This window comes from Ambystoma mexicanum, chromosome 1q (assembly GCF_040938575.1).
Source record: "Ambystoma mexicanum isolate Mex_15411 chromosome 1q, UKY_AmexF1_1, whole genome shotgun sequence".
In the NCBI taxonomy this organism is placed as follows: domain Eukaryota; kingdom Metazoa; phylum Chordata; class Amphibia; order Caudata; family Ambystomatidae; genus Ambystoma; species Ambystoma mexicanum.
The window spans coordinates 233,610,480-233,631,117 of record NC_090922.1 but is presented as its reverse complement, the minus strand read 5'-3'; the positions used below and the strand labels follow the sequence as shown (position 1 = coordinate 233,631,117).

Sequence of the window (20,638 nt, the reverse complement as noted above, 5' to 3'; positions counted from 1 at the left end):
AGTAAAAATTCGTCATCAGCGACGTCACACTATGTGGCAAACTACAAAAACCTACTTGGGGATGTGATAGGCTTACAGGGAACATCTAAGTATACGTTCCATACTGATGGGGGTTGTGATTGGGTTTCTACTATCAGGTGGGCAACTAAGCCCATCCCAAGTGCAAGTCATCTTCCGTGTTATACTAATACTCAACACTCTATTGGTTATACAAACTATAGGGCTCTTTGAAACGTGGCCCTCTACAATTGTTTTGGCACTCGTGTATTCTTCTGGAATATTCCACATGCTAGCAGCACGCAGGCTACCATAGCAGGTGCAGGGAGGATCGGCGTGATCATGCCTCCCCACCCAGTTAGCCCAACATCTGTCATCCCTCTTGCAGTCTGCCAGTCCATTAAGGAGTTGAACTTGGTCTTGCAGAAGCTCCTTGTGCCTGGGAACAAAAGGGAGTAGCTTCTTGATTTCGGTGTCGCTCTGCCCAATGTCTATTTTGATCTGACCATGTGACGTGGAGACCGCATTTTCAAGCTTTTAATACTATTAAATGATGAACTATACAGAAGTTTGTTTCTTTCTCACGTTCATGTAACTACTGGATGGACAACCAGGCTTACGGTGGCCTCGACTTCTTGGTGCTGGGCCAGCCAAGCCTTTCTTGTATTTCTCCATCGCCTTTAGTTATTTTCCAACTGTGCCACACTGAAAAACCCTTTCCAATCACAGGGTTTCAAGCCCTGCTTAAAGTGCATCGTCGAATATCCATGTTCTATACATTCCTATGTATTATACATTGGAGAATCGCCACAACTATTCTCTACGTAGCCAGCCTTAAGATCACTTTGTCTACCTGCGTTACTGCGTCTGTACAAGTGTAAACTGATTCAGCGTTTTCATCTCAAGCCTGAAATGTTGCTCATCTTTACCACCTTCTCTTCAGATCTTATAGAATGTTCATGTTCTTTTACCTCATGCATCTTTTCTGGGTGTGTCGGCTCCACTCCGCATGATGTCACCAGTCTTCTTTTTCACTTGTCTTCATACTTCCTCCGGGACTTTGTCCAGAAGATCATCATATCTTTGTGAATGCATATAAGGTTTTCTCATTGGATACCTTGTTTCCCGGATTCTCGGCGGCACAGGCATTCTCACTGGTACTGCACGTATCGCAATTTCCGGTTTCCAACATATAGGCAACATGGGGGCAGAGCTTTTGGTGGGGGTAGTTGACTCCTCCTCTACACTCTATAGAGAAATTTGGAGATTTCCCAACCTATCAAGGCGTCTTAAAGGCCGAATGGTTTAGGGCAGAATTAAACAACTTGAGAATGAACCACACAGTGACTGCGCCCCAAAAGGATCAATTTAGTTGTAAAAAAATAGATTTTTCATTTTCCTTTTTAAAGATCCAACAAAAACAACAATTATTGTACTATGCCCTTTAATTGTTAACACGTTTTTCGGCCTCTCAAGGGCCCTTTTCAAAACAAAACTACCGGGCAATTTATTCAATTTAAACATTCAATTCATTTTGAGTGCTCAATGTACGAATATCTAGTTCACGGGATAATCCCCGGCTCAGCTTCAAATGTCTTCCCTCTAGACGGCTTTGTTAGTATAGGCAACATGGGGGCAGAGCTTTTGGTGGGGGTAGTTGACTCCTCCTCTACACTCTATAGAGAAATTTGGAGGTTTCCCAACCTATCAAGGCGTCTGAAAGGCTGAATGGCTTAGGGCAGAATAAGTTACACGCCCAGAAGTAATGTACTCTAGAATGCTCTACTGCCATTTCAGAGTCATTTCCCACCTGTCAGGAAGTCTGCAAATATATTTCCAGGCCAATCCCGCTTTTTCTCGTTCTGGAATTGTGCTGATCATACCAGCTTTCTGCAACCCTTGGCTCTCCAGATGTTTTGGACTGCAACTCCCTTCGTCCTTAGCCAGTATAGAAGAGGGTCTGCAGCAGTGGCGCTCTAGATGTTTTTTGGACTACAACTCCCATGATGCTTCACCTTTCACTATGCTGTCCAGGGCTGATGGGAGTTGTAGTTCAAAACTTCTGCAGAGCCAAAGGTCGCAGACCCCTGCAGAATAGGGAATTATGAAGGGTAATGGGAGTCCTAGTCCTAGTCTGAGACATCTGGAGAGCCGCAGGTTGAAGACCTGTAAATTAGACCCTGCTTTATCACACCGCCTTGTTAACTACAGGTAGATCTGTCCTCTTGCTACTGTCCCCCATCAGAGCTTACTTCTGTGGGTTATCATTGGTGTGCTTAGGTCCTTGAGGTCGCAGTTCCATGCAGCCTTATGGCTGTTTCAGAGCACCCTGAGATATCGCAAGCATGCAGAAATTCCAAAGCATGACCAAGATCCATCAGGCTGGGAGAAGGGCAAGCTGCCCAGCAGCGCTGCCCTCCCCTTGCTCTCTAACCTTGCATACCTTATACATCACAATACCATTGAGACACACTTTAAATCTTCAAACGCATACTTACAATGGTGCATTTATAATGTCGAGTCTGATGAACCCAGGACTACACAGACAAGTCACGAAGGTCTGTCATTTTCTCTGCACCCACGTCCATTACACAGAGTGCAAAAACCTACCAAGACCTAGCCCCGTCTGGACATGAAAACAACAAAGTAGTATATTTTGGGACTAAACAGTAGGATGTCTTCTTGTTGACTTCCACTCGGGCAAGGGTAGCCAGTGGTTCTATGTGAAAATGTCCCCAGGAAAATGTAGTCGTGTGAAAATGTAGCCATCTTATAGTCATTTTCAAAAATATAATCATTCAATACAATTAATGCAAAGTGTGAAAATGTTGCCACTTGCCACTAATAACGTTGCAAACAAAATAGTTTTAAATACACAAAAGTACAAGACTGCAACCCTAACAATGACCCAAGCCTTTAATAAATCCTCCATAATCACCTTAACGTCCCTCCAAAACCTACCCCTTACTCTAATTAATATCCTGAATCCTTACAGAACACTTACCCTTCAGCGCGCCAAAGCATTTTACTGAATTCAAAATCTATGAACAACGGACAGTGAACCCATCTTCAACCCCATCACCAGCTCGCCACAAATGATATAGCTCTTGCCCTAATCCTGACCTTAGCCTTAAACTAACTGCAACTCTAATGCCTACTGTACCCTAACCTATAGGCATATCCTACCCCTATCCTACACCGTCACCAGCCCTCGCTAACCTCCCCATCCCTTTCTTTAACACTTACCCAAACCATTACTCTATGAGCCCTAGCCTTACCATAACCTCTACCTTAACACTTATCCTGACACTTCATCTACCCTTAACACTTATCCTGACACTATATTTCCCTGCAGCAACCACCCTGACCCTAACTCTTACTCTATTTCTAACCAAAATCTTAACCTTAACCCCTTGCCCTAAACCTGGCAATCGCAGGCCCACAAAACTCTCCTTTACCCTAACAATTATCATAGCAGCACTACATTTTCAGCTACATTTCAGCATCATTTTTTGGACTGCTTTTCATTTGGCAACTTTTTGACTGCAGAGGTATTTTCACCACGACTTTTTCACTGACTACATTTTCACTGGGTGCCAGGTATCCAGGTGGAAAATCGCAAGAATCATTCACTCAGTGAACCAATAATGTCTCTTGGATGTGCCAAGTCTTTAGCTGCAGGAGATTGCCCACCATAGCGTAACACCGGGATTGTTCAGACGCAGACGTGTCTCAGGCCACGAACCTGAAATATTGAAAAAGATTTGGCAGAAATATAAAGAGACCACAATGAAATGGCTTTCTATCAGACCCGAAAAGTCTGGACACATATGATAAAGGCAGCCTTTTCCTTATGCAGCAGACGTGTAGTCTTTTCAGGGGAGGGAAATGTGTGGAGCGGCCACAGCAGGTAGAACAAACAATCCTATTTTTATCTTAGAATACAAAAAATATTAGACAATTTATCAAAATGTCGCCCTCAAAGAGAAACCGCATTGGCTGGAGGTGCTGGAGTAGGCCAGATGCCTCGTGTGAGTTATCTGGTCTTTGAGTGCCCTCTTGTGGTTCTTGCTTATACTAGCTTCTATTCGTGACCTGGTTGCTGTTTGGGGCATTTCTGTCTGCCGTTCATGACTGTCGCCTTAAGTGGCTTGCATGCCGATAGCTTACCAGATAACTTATTTAAAGAAGTCACCCAAATAAACAAATCTACGAGTTGAAATAGGATTTTATGCCAGTCAAAGATAGTAAGATACTTACACACTGAGTCTCTATTTTTGCAATCTAACTTCTTTTGGCTTTCAATCCGCGTTATCCTGTCCTTCTATTCCCCTCCTACTTTCGGGACAATTAATGTGTTGTAATGTCGCCACCTGGCAGGCAGTTTATTATCAATTAATTTATTTGATACCAGTTTATATAAACCAAACAACATATACGCATTTTCAGCCCATCGGTCATTTGAAAAACATTCTTTCAAAATGTATTTTTTTTTTTAGAAGACAGAGCTATTCTTATAGACGTATATTAGCTCCCCCGTTTCCCCTCACACGGTCTGCCGTATCCCCCTGAGAGTGATTGTAAAACAATAAATAACGCATTATTTTCAGGTCAGGTGGACTACACACAACAACCTATGTGCACTTTTTAGATCACCAAATATGTCGTCCAATCTTAACCATCATAATTTTGACTGCATAGGGACGCAGCTCAGACATATATGCACAGTTTAGTAACTTGAACATTCTTGTGTATGACAGTGCTGCCCACGTTTTATTATGATTTATTTTAGAACAATCATCAAAGACTATTGCCTTGCCGAAGTGTTTGCTTTTTTTTCCTTATTTTTAATTTTACGATTGTTATACAATTTTCTTGCTCAATTATTAGGCAAAATATATATTAAAACAGTTTTGTTAAAAGAGCTGAAGGTACTTGGCTATTTGCATATTGAAAATAGCAGCAGTATAGAGACAGTGTAGATTAGCAATTATTAACTTTGGAAACCCCACAACGAATGCACTACTTGCGCAAGCGCGTGTTTCGCTGCAATCAGACTATCTCAAGGCAAAAATCGGCTCTAAACTGTAGAGATTTATAGCATAAAATGAATGTATTCTTTAATCACATAATTGCATACAATAGTTATTGAGACAAAAAAATCCAATTACAAATAATTAAGAACTGTGGGCTTCCTTACAAGTATGGTGGTGCGGTAAAAAACATTGGTAACGTGGCGGTAATTCCATGAGGGTAGTTTGCTATTTGCATACTGAACATAGCAACAGTATAGAGAAAGGGCAGATTAGCAATCTTAACTTTGGAAACTCCAAACTGAATGTGCCACTCGTGCAAACGCGTGTTTCGCTGCAATCAAACTCTCCCAAGGCAAAAATGGGTTCTAAACCGTAGAGATTTATAGCATAAAATTGATATTTACTCTATTCACATAATTGTGTATATAGTAATAGTTATGGAGACAATAAAATCCAATTACAAATAATTAAGAATATGTGGGCCTTCTTACAAGTATGGTGGTGCGGTAAAAAAACATTGGTAGTAATTCTATTACAGCTGCATTCCCAAACCATCGTACTGTAGGTTTGGAAGTGAGGTGGATGATTTTACTCCCAAAAAATGGGAGGAAAATCTGCAGTCTTACTTCTAATGAATCTGCAAAATCGTCAGAATTAACACCAGTCGACTCCATAAAATGGGGACTGACACCGCCTACCACCACCTGTAATCTGGCGGTAAATCGGCCAGACCAAGTGGCGATAACAGTCATTCTGTTTGGCGGTATTCCAGCAGATTCAACACCGGACTACCGCCAAACTTGTAATGAGGCCCTATATGTTGAATCACATTACCTCCACGTTCCTCTTCCTCATCCCAGTACTTGTGAGGTCCCAACCTCCATCTCAGGAATCCATTCCATCTTTTCATTATTGCATATGCCACTCCCACTTCTCCTCTGAGAGTACAAAACTCCCAAACTCCCACAATGTGTCATTTGAAATTTTCCTGCTGTTAGAGAAGTTATGAACTAAAGAATTTGGCGCATAACACTTAGAATTGGGGGTTGAGTAAAGTGGGTTAGTTTCACTAAGGCCAGGCAAATAGTAGCATAACCGCGGGTGCATGAACATAGTTTGATTCAGAAAATCAAGTAAAATGATGCGTGAAGGAAAGATTCAGAGCGCGCCGAGCAATGTAACAGTAGCGATGTGGTCTTGAAAGGAACACTCATTATTTGTGTAGAAACAGAAGGAAAGGAAGGAAAAGGGTGGAAGTGAAGTACAACATTAGTAGATTGTGCTAAATGGGGCACTGCTGAAAGGTTGCTAGAGGGCGAGCTAGGTGCTGGTAGTATCTGGCACGTCACGTGGACAGAGGTGACATCATGCAGAAGGTTGGGAAATGGTAAAGAAAACCTACAGAAGCATATAGAGTGGACGGCGACGAATGAAGAGGGTTGAAATGGGGGCAAAAGAGGAGGAAAAAAAGGAAGGAAAAAGTGATCTCTGACAGGAGGCGATCTTGGTGGAAGGGCTGTCAGTGTAATCCTGACTGAAGGACCTTCTGGCTGAAACGCGGTCAAGATTGGTAGTTGTGTGGGAGTCGGTGCTGGGTAGCAGCTGTGAAAGGAGTTTGATAAAGACCGTGGCTTGGGGAGATCCGGGTCCATATCAGGGGTGCTAAGGGAGGCCTAGCTGCAGAAAAATAAATCATTTGGATGGTGAGCATAAATACATAAACAAACAAGCAGGATCCCTCTCGCAGGATAATTGGAAAGATGCCAGATTGGACACAAAGCAATACTTCCTTATCCTTTATGGTACCAAAAGGTTAATGAAGTAAGCTGAATTCAAAATGTTCGAGTGGGAGTTTGTCCCTTTGGTGCAGTTTTATTTTGGTATAATGAGCCATCCAATGATAAGTGCGGACAGGAGGATCACAGAAAGCTGAGCTCCAAATGTTTTTATGTTGCTGTAATAACGAATGCAGGAGGGGACTACGTAGGGTTCTAACACATCATATGTGCTGTGAATACCGTTCGAAAGTAAATGGTGATTTGCACATGTGCTTTATATTTTCCGTTTTCAGGTGTTAGTGCCGATTGTGAGACAGGCATGGTATCAAGATGGATGACACAGACAACAGATGTACAGCTTAAAACAGAACTTTATTGATGATCAGGATGGTGTAGCGCCTATCTTGCCCTATTCTAACGTGGGATGTTTCCTACCTAAAGAAACTAAGGAAAATCTGTGTCTACAAGTACAAAATAAAAGTCTGTCTGTGTCAAAACCTATGCTTGTCCCCACAAATATGACTAAACATAGGGGGCAAATCTTCTCAGCAAAATATAAATGTTCAAAAGTAAAGATTAAGCTACTTTCAGCTTGAGTTATTCTTGAATTCCCTATATCAAGTTCAAAACAGTTACAATAGAGATCAACTTCAATAGTGTTTGGCCAAGTTCTGAAATTACGTTCTCCAAGTTCAAATGTATCACAGTTCACATAAAACGGAGTCGTCAAGACTTTAACTTAGTACTCACATTGGTTTGATCTGTTCAAAGTTCAAAAGAAAGTACCGGTTCCACTTGACCCAGCTTCAGGTTTGCTTCACCGATTGTTTCACACTTCTTTGCAGCTTGTTCACCATTCAGGGTCTCCTGGTCTGGGTGCAGTTATCAGACCACACTGTCCACCCATCACAGGCCACGCAACCAGTAACCCTACACTTTGTCTTTGGCTTGATTCTTGATGTTGGTAACTTTCACATTAGGAGACTTTCTGTCTGGGCACAGTTGTCAGACCACATGGTCCACCCATCACAGGTCACTCAACCATAAATCTCCCCAAAGCCGTTGTTTAGTGATGCTCTAAACAACTCTTCAATTTCATCAAGGATCTTTAGTTATGTTCATATTGCATTTTTACTAGCTGTGTGCTCTTTGCTGTGTCTATTTGACTTAAAATGTTCACTTACCATTCAGCACATTGTAGTTTGGTGAAAAAGTAGCTTTCTTTCAGTTGGGTATTTAATGTATGCAGCATTGACTTGCACTCACTCAAATAACAACTTTCTTTCAGTTCGGTATTCAATGGATGCAACATTTTCTTGTGCTCATTCAAATAAACAACTTTCTTTCAGTTCGGCATTCAATAAATGCAGAATTCACTTGCGTTGGTGGACTGCTACTTATTTTCGGTCCCTTGGAGCGCTCCAGTCTCCCCATTGTCTTGTGACACCTACTGGCTCTTCACAGCTCCTCTCGGCAACTCTCCCGAACAGGAAACCAAACCGCCATTTCGCCCCAACTGGCAAGTTGATACGCACGCACCGGCTTATGTGCTCTGCTCCACTTCTGCTATACGGCAGCACCTGCTGCCCGCCTTCCCATACGAGGGTTCCCGGTCCTGCCCAGTCCCTCTGGCAGGTCTCCCAGGATTGTTGCCAGTATCTCAGCTTTCTGGTCCTCCTGCACAGCAGATTCTCTCCTCTCTCTCCTTTCTGCTGCTGCTTGCATGCTTCTGGGCTCCAACATTTATACTCTTTTCCATTCTTAACAGGTTGCAGGTGGAGCGAGTTAAAATCAATTGCCTGACCTTGTAAGACTGTTACTGTGACATGCTGATCTTTATTCTTGATGCTTCCAGGTCCCTCTTCTTCGTCCCAGTACTAGAGTGGTGTTTGCAATAAGTAGTGTGCACTGCTCTTACTGCCTCTTCCTTGTCTCAGTACTTGGCTGGAAACTACAGGGAGAAAGGGATAAGATTGACAATATCACATGAAGACTGAGGGAGGGTCAGGTAGGTCAGTGTTAGTGAAGGCGGGATACCATATCTCGCCTTCAGGTACCCTCTCTCCAATCCCCAAGGACCCTCCACCCAGGTGATCCTCCCTCGCTTGTCAACCCCCTAGGTCGGGATCCATGGCCCTTCCCTGGCCACCTGAACAGAAGATCCCTGGGAGTAGATGTGAGAGTACCTTCAGGTCTATCACACTATGTACAAGAAGTTGTGTAACAAGATTGTCTGATACAAGCTGATGATTACCTACATAAAGTGCATAACTGAACATTCTGTTGGAGTTTTTATTACCTCTAGAGCCTGTCCTGTTTGCATCCAGGAGTAAATACAGTACCTAGTCTGATTGTGCATAGCTGAATCCCGGAGGTGAAATAGTAAAATTAGCAAAAAGGAAGAGAAAAGATGTTTCTTCCTACACTGCCTGCCTGTCAGGATCCTGGGTAGGTGGTTGGGTGAATTGCTACTCTGTCTTACATCTCCTTACTTGACTTGGAGGGGCACTGGCGTGTTTCCCTCCCCGCTGCACTTCCTGCTCGGCTTCTGGGTGCATGGGGGTTGGGCTTGCAGGCTCACAGGCTCTTCTGCTGGGTAGGCGGGATGGTTGAGTCTTTGGTGTCCTCGCTTGTTGCTGAGCTTCTAGGCCGGTGTGGCTGTGTCGGCCTTCTGGCTCAGGACAGTCGCTCCACGCTGAAAATTTGGTGTGCGGGGGGGGTCGGGTGGGGGTTCTAATGGCTGAGCCTGGGTTCAGTGCTCTGAACGGGGAGATTGCTTACCTGCTCCCATCTCCTCGCTCTTCCTCCGGGCCACCATCTCCAGCTTGGTGCAGGAGGCAGGGTTGCAGCTATGGTGAACAGCAGCCTGGGGGAGAGTTTGGGAATGCTGCTGGGTGTTTCTCTAGTCTCATGGAGGTGCCGGCAGGGACCGGTATTCGCGCGTGGAGTGGGGCTAATGGGTTCTGCCTGTGTCAGCGCAATGGATAGATGCATCATACTTACTTAGCCCTGAGTGCTTTGGCGTCCTGCTGAGCACGACTGCTGTCCAGGTGCTTGAGGAGTAGCGTCCGCACCTGTGGCTGAGCTGATTTTTCATGGAGTTTCGTGGAGTTGCTCCAGGTTTCCATCTCCGGGGTCTTGGGGAGTGGATGCCTGGACACTGGGCTGGCCAAAGGGGCTTCTTTATACATTTCCTCCAATATCCCTGCTTCCCAAGGCACTGCTGAAGATTTGGATCTCTGGATCAGAGGTGATTCTGGTGGCGCCAGTGTGGCCAGGGTGCTTCTGGTATCCTCTACTGCTCAGACTGGCAGCTGCTCTGGTTTTTACCCTCATCTCTGTGCACTATCACATTGGGGCAGGGGTCTTCTGCCTCTGGGATTCTGAGTTCGGGGGGTTTGGAAGTTGAAAGGCAGGTGTTACGCAGACAGGGCTTCCCTTTTCAGTTGGCAATGATGATAAAGAAGTCCAGGTGGCGCTCAACTCTGAAGGTCTACGATGTGCATTGGAGGAACTTTGCCCAGTGGTGCGCTAGGAAGTCTTTGCGGGCAGTGGACTGCTGTGTGCCAATAATTGTACAGTTCCTGCGAAATGGCTGGGACATGGGTCTGGCGGTATCATCTCTGGGCTTTCAGGGAGAACTCACCCCACAGTTTTGTCTGTTGGCCATTGATCACGTGGCTGTTGAAAAGTTTCCTGCTGTTGAAGCCTGTGGTGTGATCTAGGATGCCTCCCCGGGACCTTCCCCTAGTTTTGCAGGCTTTAAAGAACTCTCCATTTGAAACACTAGAGTCGGTCAACATCAAGTTTCTAAACCGGAAAACAGTGCTCGTGGTGGATATAACCATAGCTAGGAGGCTGGGGTAAATTGGAGCAGTGTTGTGTACGGCTCCATTCCTGCATGTTCTCTCGGATTCCCTGGTTCTCTGGTGTGGTCCGGAGCGCCTTTCTAAAGTCATCTTTAAGTTCCATCTTGTGCAGGATATTGTGCTTCTGTCCTTCTTTCCCAGTCCCACCTCTCCAGAGGATGAGCAATGGCACAGATTGGATGTTAAGAGGTCTGCCTTGGCTACCTGGACAGGACATATCCCTTTCGGCAGTCAAACAGTTTGTTTGTAACATTTGGGGGTTCAAAGCCTGGCATGAAGGCAATTGTTGCTATGTTTAGCTGATGGATTCGTCAGGCAATTGATTTAGTCTATTCAATGTGTAGGTTTCTTTGCCAGCTTCTGTTCAAGGTCGCTCTATTAGAGGCATGGTGGCGGCTTTGGCTGAGGCATGGGGAGTGCAGATTCAGGACGTCTGTAGGGGCGGCGACCTGGGCCGACCTGAATACGTTCACTAGACACTATTTCCTAAATTTGCATGTGTAAGGTTCTACCTCCTTTGGGGAGAGGGTGTTGAGTATTGGGACACATGTTCAAGGGTGATTTGTTGTGGTGTTTCGGAATAAATTGGTGATGTGGTGTTGGAAATGTGCTCTGGTTGGTCAGTGTTTTTCTTAATGGATCATTTTTTAACTGCTGTCCTTGGTATGCCTCACAAGTAAATACTGTGTCGAGGAAGAGGAACGTGGAGCTAATAACCCATTTACTTACAGTAATCGTCATTACTCATAGTCCTACTCGTCCTCGTCATAGTACTTACAGCCCTCCTTGCCCACCTTGTGTGGGGTGAAAAATTCTTCCGAGATGTTTTAGGTGCTATTGAACTGAGACGTTGTGTGTGTTTGACGAGTATTGTACTTTCAGGGGAGGGTGGGGCAGGCATATGCATTAATAAAAAGATGGATTGGCTTCCTGAGATGGACTCAAGATCTCACAAGCAAGCATTGATGATAATGAAGCGTAGGACTTGCAAAAATAATGATTACCAGAAGGTAACCGGGTCATACATAATCACATTAGGAATTGAAAATCTCATCCGCATACAATATTGACAATGTACAAATTAGCGGAGAGGCTTTATGTTAGTCGTCTACTGAAATACAGTTGGTTGTTAGTGCCATCTAGCGGCCATGTTTGGTTTACCGACGTTTCGGACGAGGGCTTGCTTCATCTTTTGAGCGTAACTAACCCACGCTGCTTTTATGTGTCTCCACGTTATTCCAAACGCCCCTTAAGCTAGAGCTGGGGGAGCCAGGGATTTCATGGGTAGGGCCGAGCCTGGGGGTCAGGTCTGGCTCTAGGAGCCCAGCACGGGCCAAACCCATAACATCCCTGGCTCCCAGAAAAAGGAAACAAAATTAAGCGCGGCCCTGCCACTTATTTTTTTTTCAGAAATGGGCATTAATGGGCATTTCTTTCCAAAGGGAAAGAAATGTTCAAATGTAAAAACAAAAAAGAAATGGGCATTTCTTTCCATTTTGCCAGTGCAGAACAGGAAAAAGGGAAAGAAATGCTCAAATGTAAAAACAAAAAAGAAATGGGTATTTCTTTTCAAACGGAAAGAAATGGTCAAATGTAAAAACAAAAAAAAATGGGCATTTCTGCATTTCTTTCCATTTTGCCAGTGCGGCGCAGGCAAAAGGGAAAGAAATGGTCAAATGTAAAAACAAAAAAGAAGTGGGCATTTTTGCATTTCTTTCCATTTTGCCAGTGCGGCGCAGGCAAAAGAGAAAGAAATGGTCAAATGTAAAAACAAAAAAGAAATGGGCATTTCTTTCCAAACGGAAAGAAATGGTCAAATGTAAAAACAAAAAAGAAGTGGGCATTTCTGCATGTCTTTCCATTTTGCCCTTGCGGCACAGGCAATTGGGAAAGAAATGGTCAACTGTGAAAAAAATAAATGCGGCCCTGGTGCCCTCTCTGCACACAAACAGCCATCAGGGACGCGTTTAATATTTTTAAAACATGGGCATTTCTTTCCATTTTGCCCTTGTGATGCTGGCAAAATGGAAATAAATGGTCAAATATGAAGGGGAAAAAAATTTCCATTTTTTTCGATTTTTCTTTTTGCGCTGTTCGCTGGGCAGCCCTGGTGGGGCCTGAGGCAGGCCCGTGGCATTCGTGGGTACCGATCCGAAAGGGGGGGGGTCAGGCTTGAGCCGCTGTTGGAGCCCAGCCTGGGACTCGCCAGGCCCGCCCACCTCTACCCTTGCCGACCATGTGCGTAACATGAAGGCAAAAAATAAATAAAAAATAAATACATAGAAGCGTCAGGAACTACCAAGATGGGAGGAGATTGGTTTTCAGCTTGAAAAAAGCAGAAACTGTACCTCTGTTCCAGTGGAATGCCAACACCACTGCTGCTGTGACAATACAGTACCACATTTAATACAGTGCTAAATTAATTTTGTTTTCTGGACTTGACCGCAAGCTATCCTTCATAGTCCTCTGTGATTTAACCTTTAGATTTCTGGTTAATTGTTTATATTATGTGACATCTACTAAGATCGCTGTGGATTGTAACATGTACACTATTTTTAATATCTTGCCAGTGGCACCTGGCTCATTTTTAAACTCAAGGGGAGTAAATATACCACAGTAAAAATGGAGCGACCAAGTGTTGCTTCGGAGCACAGACTAACCAAATAGGATTCAATGCAGAGGGGGGTTGCTCCGTCTGAGAAAATATTGTAAATGGGGACTTTCAATGATGCATTTTTACAGCACCCGTTTTTTTGTAAAAAAAATAGGTAAAAAGCTGTTCAATTTAAAACCAGTTCTGAGGGTTAACACACTTGATGGCAAGTCACCAACAGCATACAGGAGCATTATCTGATGCATTTTCATAAGGCGTGTGCCCCTGATATATGCCAGTATTGCCAATGTAAGAACCGACTCATGTTGGCGTAGTCCAGTATAGCCAGTATTGCCATTATTAAAACACAAATACACAAACTAGCTATGCCGAATGATACCAATATTGCCAATGTAAGAATACTTTCTTATGCCGGCTGCCCTATTGTATTTTTACAGGGCTCCTCTTGGAGGTAATGACAAAACAATTTCTGTCTGCTCACCCTCTTTTCATCTACCCACTCGTCTCAAAGCATACCTACCTACTCACAAACCCATCATGTAGGAACATGTATTGTTTGATGTGTATTGTTCATCTAAAACAGTTGTATACATTTTTTTAAATTTATAAAACATACTTTTTCAAACTCAATGCCATTTGTTGACAAAGCAACTAAAGCTCACAGTGACAAAAACAAGACGTGGTGTGGTTAGTAAAGGAGTGCCCAAACACTCTGGCTCTTTGAATCCATTGCGCCAATGATTAGAACAGTGAACAGGTCTGGAGTTCAGCAGAAAAGTATCACAGGGAAAGTGCCCCTCGGTATGCAACTACATTTTGTAATATCTTTCCTTGCACCTCTTCTGGCTATAGTTGATCGTTACTGTATTTTTCCTCAGTGATCTCACATCTTAGACCTCAAATCATGTTATGTGCACTGTGAATAATAAAAACATGTCGACACTGGTGTATTTCAGCTTTTCAATTAGGTCTTTTGCAGCTGAAATAGACAACCCAATTTTGTAATCAGGCCTTCACCAGGATCAAACAGGCAGACCCCTCTGAGTTCTTCCTCTTAATATGTCATGGCTTGTGCGACTGTAATCTTCTCCCAATTATTGAACTGCACCTATAAGAGACATGTATGCTAAAGTGAGACTCACATATTTTCCACTGATTACAAATAACTCATAACTTCAAAACACTAATTTAAGGCAGACAACCGGGCTTGCTCTGAACCTCTAAATGAAGTTCGAATGAAACCAATTCTCTTTTCGGCTTAATCAATTGCTTCTGTATCCTCATTGAAGTGCCCTGCAAACAATTAGACGGGGCATCTTAAAAATGTACTCACAATTAGACGTAATCTTCAATTGTATACATTCCACACTCGACTTCTGCTTGTATCATCTCCATGCGGTCCCCAGTGCGCTTGCCTGGATGATCTATCTCGGCCTCAGTTCAACTCCTGCTGCCCATTCATAAAGGCTTCCAAAGGAAACAACCCTGCAGTCACTAATGCTGCTCCCTTGTGTTTTCTAATTTCACACATGCTGAACTACGGCAGGCTTACTGCTCCTGCCAGTCATCCGCGCCTCGGCACTATCACCGCAATGTATTCGGGACCCTATCTCATAGGTCATACCTTATGTTTGTCTTTATGTCTCGATTCTCGTGTTCTCGCGTATTGCTGTTAACCTAGCGGGTAACGTGAGTGTAAAGGTTACTTACACTTTTTTAATTGCGTCATGTGTTTGCTGATAATCCCGTGACATCTACCTCGACTCTTGCTCCGTATCTATCGCTGCGATCTTACAGTGGACATAGGTAACATTCATTGTCAAGGGATCGTGCCCATGCAGATAGACCTACAGTATTTGACAACATTATAGATTTTTGAAAATTTGTCAGCGATTTTTTTAATGCTTATTTGATCTGACTATCTTCCAAGCGACCCCAATGTTTAATGCACCTGTTTTGCAAAGCACGTGTAAATCGACAGGATATGTAATTTTTTTATTATTAGCTGTTTACTCTTTAAATCTATCTCTGCTCTTAGCCAAGCCACGTAGCGTATAGAATAACTCAATGTCTCAATTTTCCAAACGCTTCTCACCACCATTTTTAAAGAGATGTTTTTGCCGCTTAGCTGAATTCATGAGAATTTAGTTTTTGTATTGAGGACCAACTATCATATTTGTTGCCACGTAGCATGGTATATTTCGGTAGATCATTATAAAGGTCTTAAGGAGCTGTCAGCGATGACTTGACTAGCCAAAAAAACATTAATTGATAGCCTACCTCATTTCACTTGCTCCTGTCGCAAATGCATGCATATCTATTTCAAACTAATACAGGGCCCCATTCGATAGTCCCATTTAGTCCTTTATTCACAGTGTCAAATAATCTGATCATTTTTTGTTCAATTTTGTGAAGGAACCCATCACAGTCTTTACCAGGCACTTTCTTGATCTGCATTAACACGAACCAGAAGATGTCTTCTGGTCTGTGATTTGTAAGTAAAAAATGGGCAACCACAGGCTCGTCCAGCACCTTATTTTTTACGCAGGAGCGGTGCTCACAAATCCTCTGGCGAACTTCACATTTTGTTTTACCCACATACACTAGATTGCAAGGGCATTTATTTCCATGAATGACATCCTTGCTCTTGCAATTAACGAATTGTTTGAACTTCCATGTTTGTTAATTCACCCTCACAGAGTCGAGGTAGATGTCACGTGATTATCAAAAAACACGTGATGCAATGAAAAAATGTAACGTTTACACTTGCGTTTCCCGTTAGGTTAACAGCAATAAGTGACAGCGCAAGAGTCGAGTCATAAATGCAAAAATAAGGCCTGACCTCCCTTATTAACACTACGAGAGGGGGTCCCGAATTCATTGGGGTGGTACTGCTGACGTGCGGGTGACCGGCAGGAGTATTAAGCCTGCCGTTGTTAGCATGTGTGCAATCAGAAACCACAATAGAGCAGCAGTGGTGACTGCAGGGTTGTTTCCTTTTGCAGCCTTTATGAACAGGCAGGCGCTCTGGGGACAGTATGGAGATGATACAAGCCAGTGGGACTTCTTTTGTTCACATAGAAATCAAACAAGTGTGGAATATATAACACTGAAGACTAAGTGTAATAGTGAGTACATTTCTATTTGTATTTATTTGACAGGCACTTCAATGAAGATTTATAAGGAATTGAATAGCCCAAAAAGATAATTGATTTAATCATAACTTCATTTAGAGCTGGGGTGCGCAACATAGGGCACGGGGTGGGGCCATCACTGATAAAAGAAGGCTACCTACATGCTGGGCACACTATTGTTTTCCAAATGTGCAGATTACACTTGTCTAGAAAAAAAACAAAAGACATTTCCAAACTAAAACATGCATCTTGAACATACATTTATTCGTTTTCATTGAAATGTGTTTATTTTCTTGTTTTTTGTTGGACTGTCACACAAATACCCTCTGATTTTTGTGTCCCTTCCTTTGTATTTATTCACAGGTCATATTTCTGAAGCTATTATATGCGTGTCAAACTGCCTAATCACAAAGAAATGCTTCTATTGGGCTGACAGCGGATACTAGGAAAATAAAATGTGGGTTAATGGGTGGTAACTTTTGTTTTTCACTATGGGGGCAGAAATTCCCCCACCCTCACCCTGAATATAAGCAAGCTGCCAGCCCCCAACACATCCCCTGGCCAAAAACATTGTGAATCACTTGTTTTTTTAAGGAATTGCAAAAAGTCAGCCTTTTTTAAATATATAACATCTTAGCAACAGTCACTCAACCTGCTGAGCTACCTTCGTAGCAGTCTTCTTTACGGCATGTCTATTAGTCCTTCATTTGTTCAAAATCACTGTATTACCAGCAGTGCAGTTCGTGTACATGACTTCAAAGCCAACAGTATTTAATCTCCAGCCACACTGACCCTGTGCATACATTCTTTGACAGGGTAGCAGTGGCGGCTTCTCCATAACGGGCAAGGTTGCGCTGACCCACAGGCACCCTCGCCCATAATAGAGGAGCCAGCCCATTGTAAACACTGAGCACTCGCTCAGCGGCTTTATGCCGCTGAGGGATCGGTCCTCAGCTGGCTTGAACTGTCAAAGGGAAACACAGTTTCCGTTTGATAGTTCTGTTCCTCAGCCTCGCATATCCAATGAGCCATGCAAAGCTGGGGGCGTTTTGCTTCCCCAACCTTGCATGGCCCTTTGGGGGTGCTGACTGAGGAACTGCATGTTTGTATATGTGAGTTAGGAGGTCGTGCCCCTCCTCTCACATGCAAATGGAGCGGGGCACTTCGTCATCAGCGCTGAGCTCTTTCGTGCATGTGCATGAAACAGAAAGTGCTCTTTGCTTCCTGTTCATGCTACGCAGGAGCTGGAATGCTGGGAGGAAACATCAGGACCGGGGCAGAAGGTACTTTAATTTAAATATGTGTATGTCAGTGTGTATGCTTATGTTTTAGAAATGTTCTCAGGGAGGTGGGGAGGAGGGCCCCCCAACACCTCTTGATTGGTTCGGGCTCCCTTGCCATGCTCTAGCACACTGGCATATTTGGGGGAAATATTCAAGCCCCTCAATTTAAAACATGTGCCACCCCCGCACCACCTTGCTGTATTTGTGCCCACCGGTCTGCCCCCCAATATTGATTTCTAGTGATGCCACAGATTGCTGCCCCTGTATTGGCACAGCGTATATACTACGTGGCTGGTGTCTAGAGATTCACATAGTGCGTGTGCTCACCCAAAAGAGAACCAGAAATGTGAGAACCACCACTGGGATTGGGTAAATGGGCTCTTCCCGACTTACTGTTGATGTAACGGAAGAACCTCACAGGTTTCACATGCCCCCGTGAGCAACCTTGCCCCCATTGCATGCTTTTCTGCGTGGCCCGCTATCCCTGTCTGCCCCCAGCTGTCCATCGTCACCAGACTTTGGATCCCAAGGTAAGCTTGTGACTGAAGCTGGAGGGTTCGGGGTAGGGAGAGGAGCTCAGGCTGTGCTGCACAGTGCCACCATGCTCACATCTATTTGAGCATCACGAGAGGTGGGAGGGAGGCAGATAGTTGAGCTCTCTATTGGGTGCCATTGTGTACGGCCAAGTGAAAGGGCTAGATGTTGGATGATTCTTTTACTAATCAATTTTTATAGTATTCTTAATTAATGGATTAATTTTTACCAATTTTTAAACGTTAATAGTATTTTTGAAACTGTGCCAAAGGATCTGCATATTTATTTGAGATTGAAGTTCTTGGTGCTGGTAACTTTTACTTACATATTTGCAAATCATAAATAAATACTGTGATCTTCATCGTTGTCAGCGAGCGCAATAACTAGGGGTGGGAAAGTTGTTTTTATGTTCAAATCGCATAGTATTCTACACAAGTCTCAAGGAACATGGAGCCAGGTAACTACGTACACACAGGCAAAACTCCACACAATCACACACAATCCCCAAATAGCCAATCTCCAGCTATACTTGCTGTTTCACACCAAAGCGCTGAAAGCATGGTAAAAGTTGTCTGTGATTATTGGATACCTTCTGCAGAGGTCTGTCTTTGGCCAGCAAATGCATGTTTAAAGTGACAGTCATTTGTTTGTGAACACTGAAGCCTCCTTAGAGAATATGTGCATACCACCCGCCCCACCTTAGGACTTCATTCTGTGGCAAACCTCTGACCTAGATAAAGCAGTGCAGAGTATCACTAAACAGGGATATTCTCCCCTGCATGACAGAGCAAATAAAATCAGTCAGTGGGGGTGGTCAAAACCTAATTGACCACTTAAAAATGTAGAGGGGCCCCCAATGTGTGGGGTCCATTTCAATTGCAATAGTTGAAAGGCCCAAATACAGAGCCTCACCGTCACCCCTTCACTCTCAGGCGTGCAGTCTACATAGCTATTGTTCACATGTGGGACAACTGGGTTGCTGTATCCTGTGCATACTCCTGGGGTGCCAGGGAGTGTCTGTGCTCACACTGTGGATGAAATATTCAAGCTCAGTAACAACTCTGTTTTTCTTCTGGGTTTAGTACTCCATTTTACCAACACCAGTGCTGATTCAGTTCATAGATTATGCACATACACATTGCCGGCAGTACTTTTAACCTTGGGCCCACAACTTCCATTGTGTAGAGCGCATTGAAATGAAATCTAATGGGAGACCACTAGGGGGCGCGGAGAATGCTGGACATGTGAGACCAGCGCTCCTCCACCACCGCAGGTCCTAGCACTCTGAGCCAATCCCCGGCCGGGAGTTTGGAGTAACCCCGACGGGAACGTGCGCCCCCGCGGCAGCGGCCCAACGAATTGAGCGCTCCTCCGAAAGTGGATACAGCCTAGCCCCGATTTGAGGCCCCGCCCGCTGAGCAACAGAGAAGACACCTTTCGGATGCCGCGCAGCAGAGCCACTGGAGGCGTCACATCTCGCGGTGCCCCAGGCCTCAGCCAGACCCGCCGCGGAGCCCGGAGTCGCCGTTCGCCACCTCCGCGGCCGCGGTCTGGGACCAGAGTTTTGGGGGCTCCCCCCGCCCATAACACCGAGAGGAGGACGCCGGTGGCAAGTGGACGTCGCGCGGGGGCGAGTGGGGCGTCCTGGTGGGAGCCCCTCACCACCAAGAACCGCTCCAGTGCGGGGCCTGCCCGGGAAATCACCACCAGCAGCAAAGCAGGACTCCGGGAGCTTCCCGACCCATCCCCCGCGCACGGAGACCTACTCGAAAAGGGGTCTCCAGTGAAGGAGTCCGAGCCCACAACAGACGTGTGGCAGCCCCCGGCGGCCCGAGGAAGGTGAGGAGCGCAGGGGGGAGAACTGATATTTGAGACTCGGCGGGCTGTGTTTGCCCCCCCATTCCCCTTCCAGCGCCCTCCGAGCACGGACCAGTACAATCCACTCCACAAAAGCTGGCCCAGACTTCTCCCCTAGAAGACAGGGGGCCCCCTGGAACATTTCAGCCGTGACGCACCTGGGGAAGCAGGCCCCGATTACAATCTCAGCCCCCCTCGTGAGGACCTGAGCCATCTCTGGGGTCCCCCACCACATGCGAGCTTGCCACCACGAAGCGGGGAGGGCCCAAGATGACCAGAGGGAACTTCAAGGTATTAAGGCAGGGTGAGGGGCGCCCCCGCCCCCACCCATACTCCAAAGTGCACCCAGAGACCGGAGCCCTGGAACCGACCCAGCCCATGCGCGCAATCCACTCCTTCCAACGCTTCCGTCGGTCCAACTCACCCCTCGGAGAACCACACAGAGTCACCATGCCTTCGAGTGCCGACCCCCACTCCCCCGCAGTGCTAACGAAGGACGACCTCAAGGACATCCTCCAGGAGATAAAGGCGATCCG

The 20,638-nt window shown here is 45.0% G+C and overlaps 1 protein-coding gene across 2 annotated transcripts in view; it reads left to right on the top strand.

Moving 5' to 3' along the window:
• LOC138526952 (CD82 antigen-like) overlaps nucleotides 1-20,638 on the top strand; it is a 462,340-nt gene that overhangs the window by 329,300 nt on the left and 112,402 nt on the right. The gene's annotated exons all lie outside the window — the stretch shown is intronic.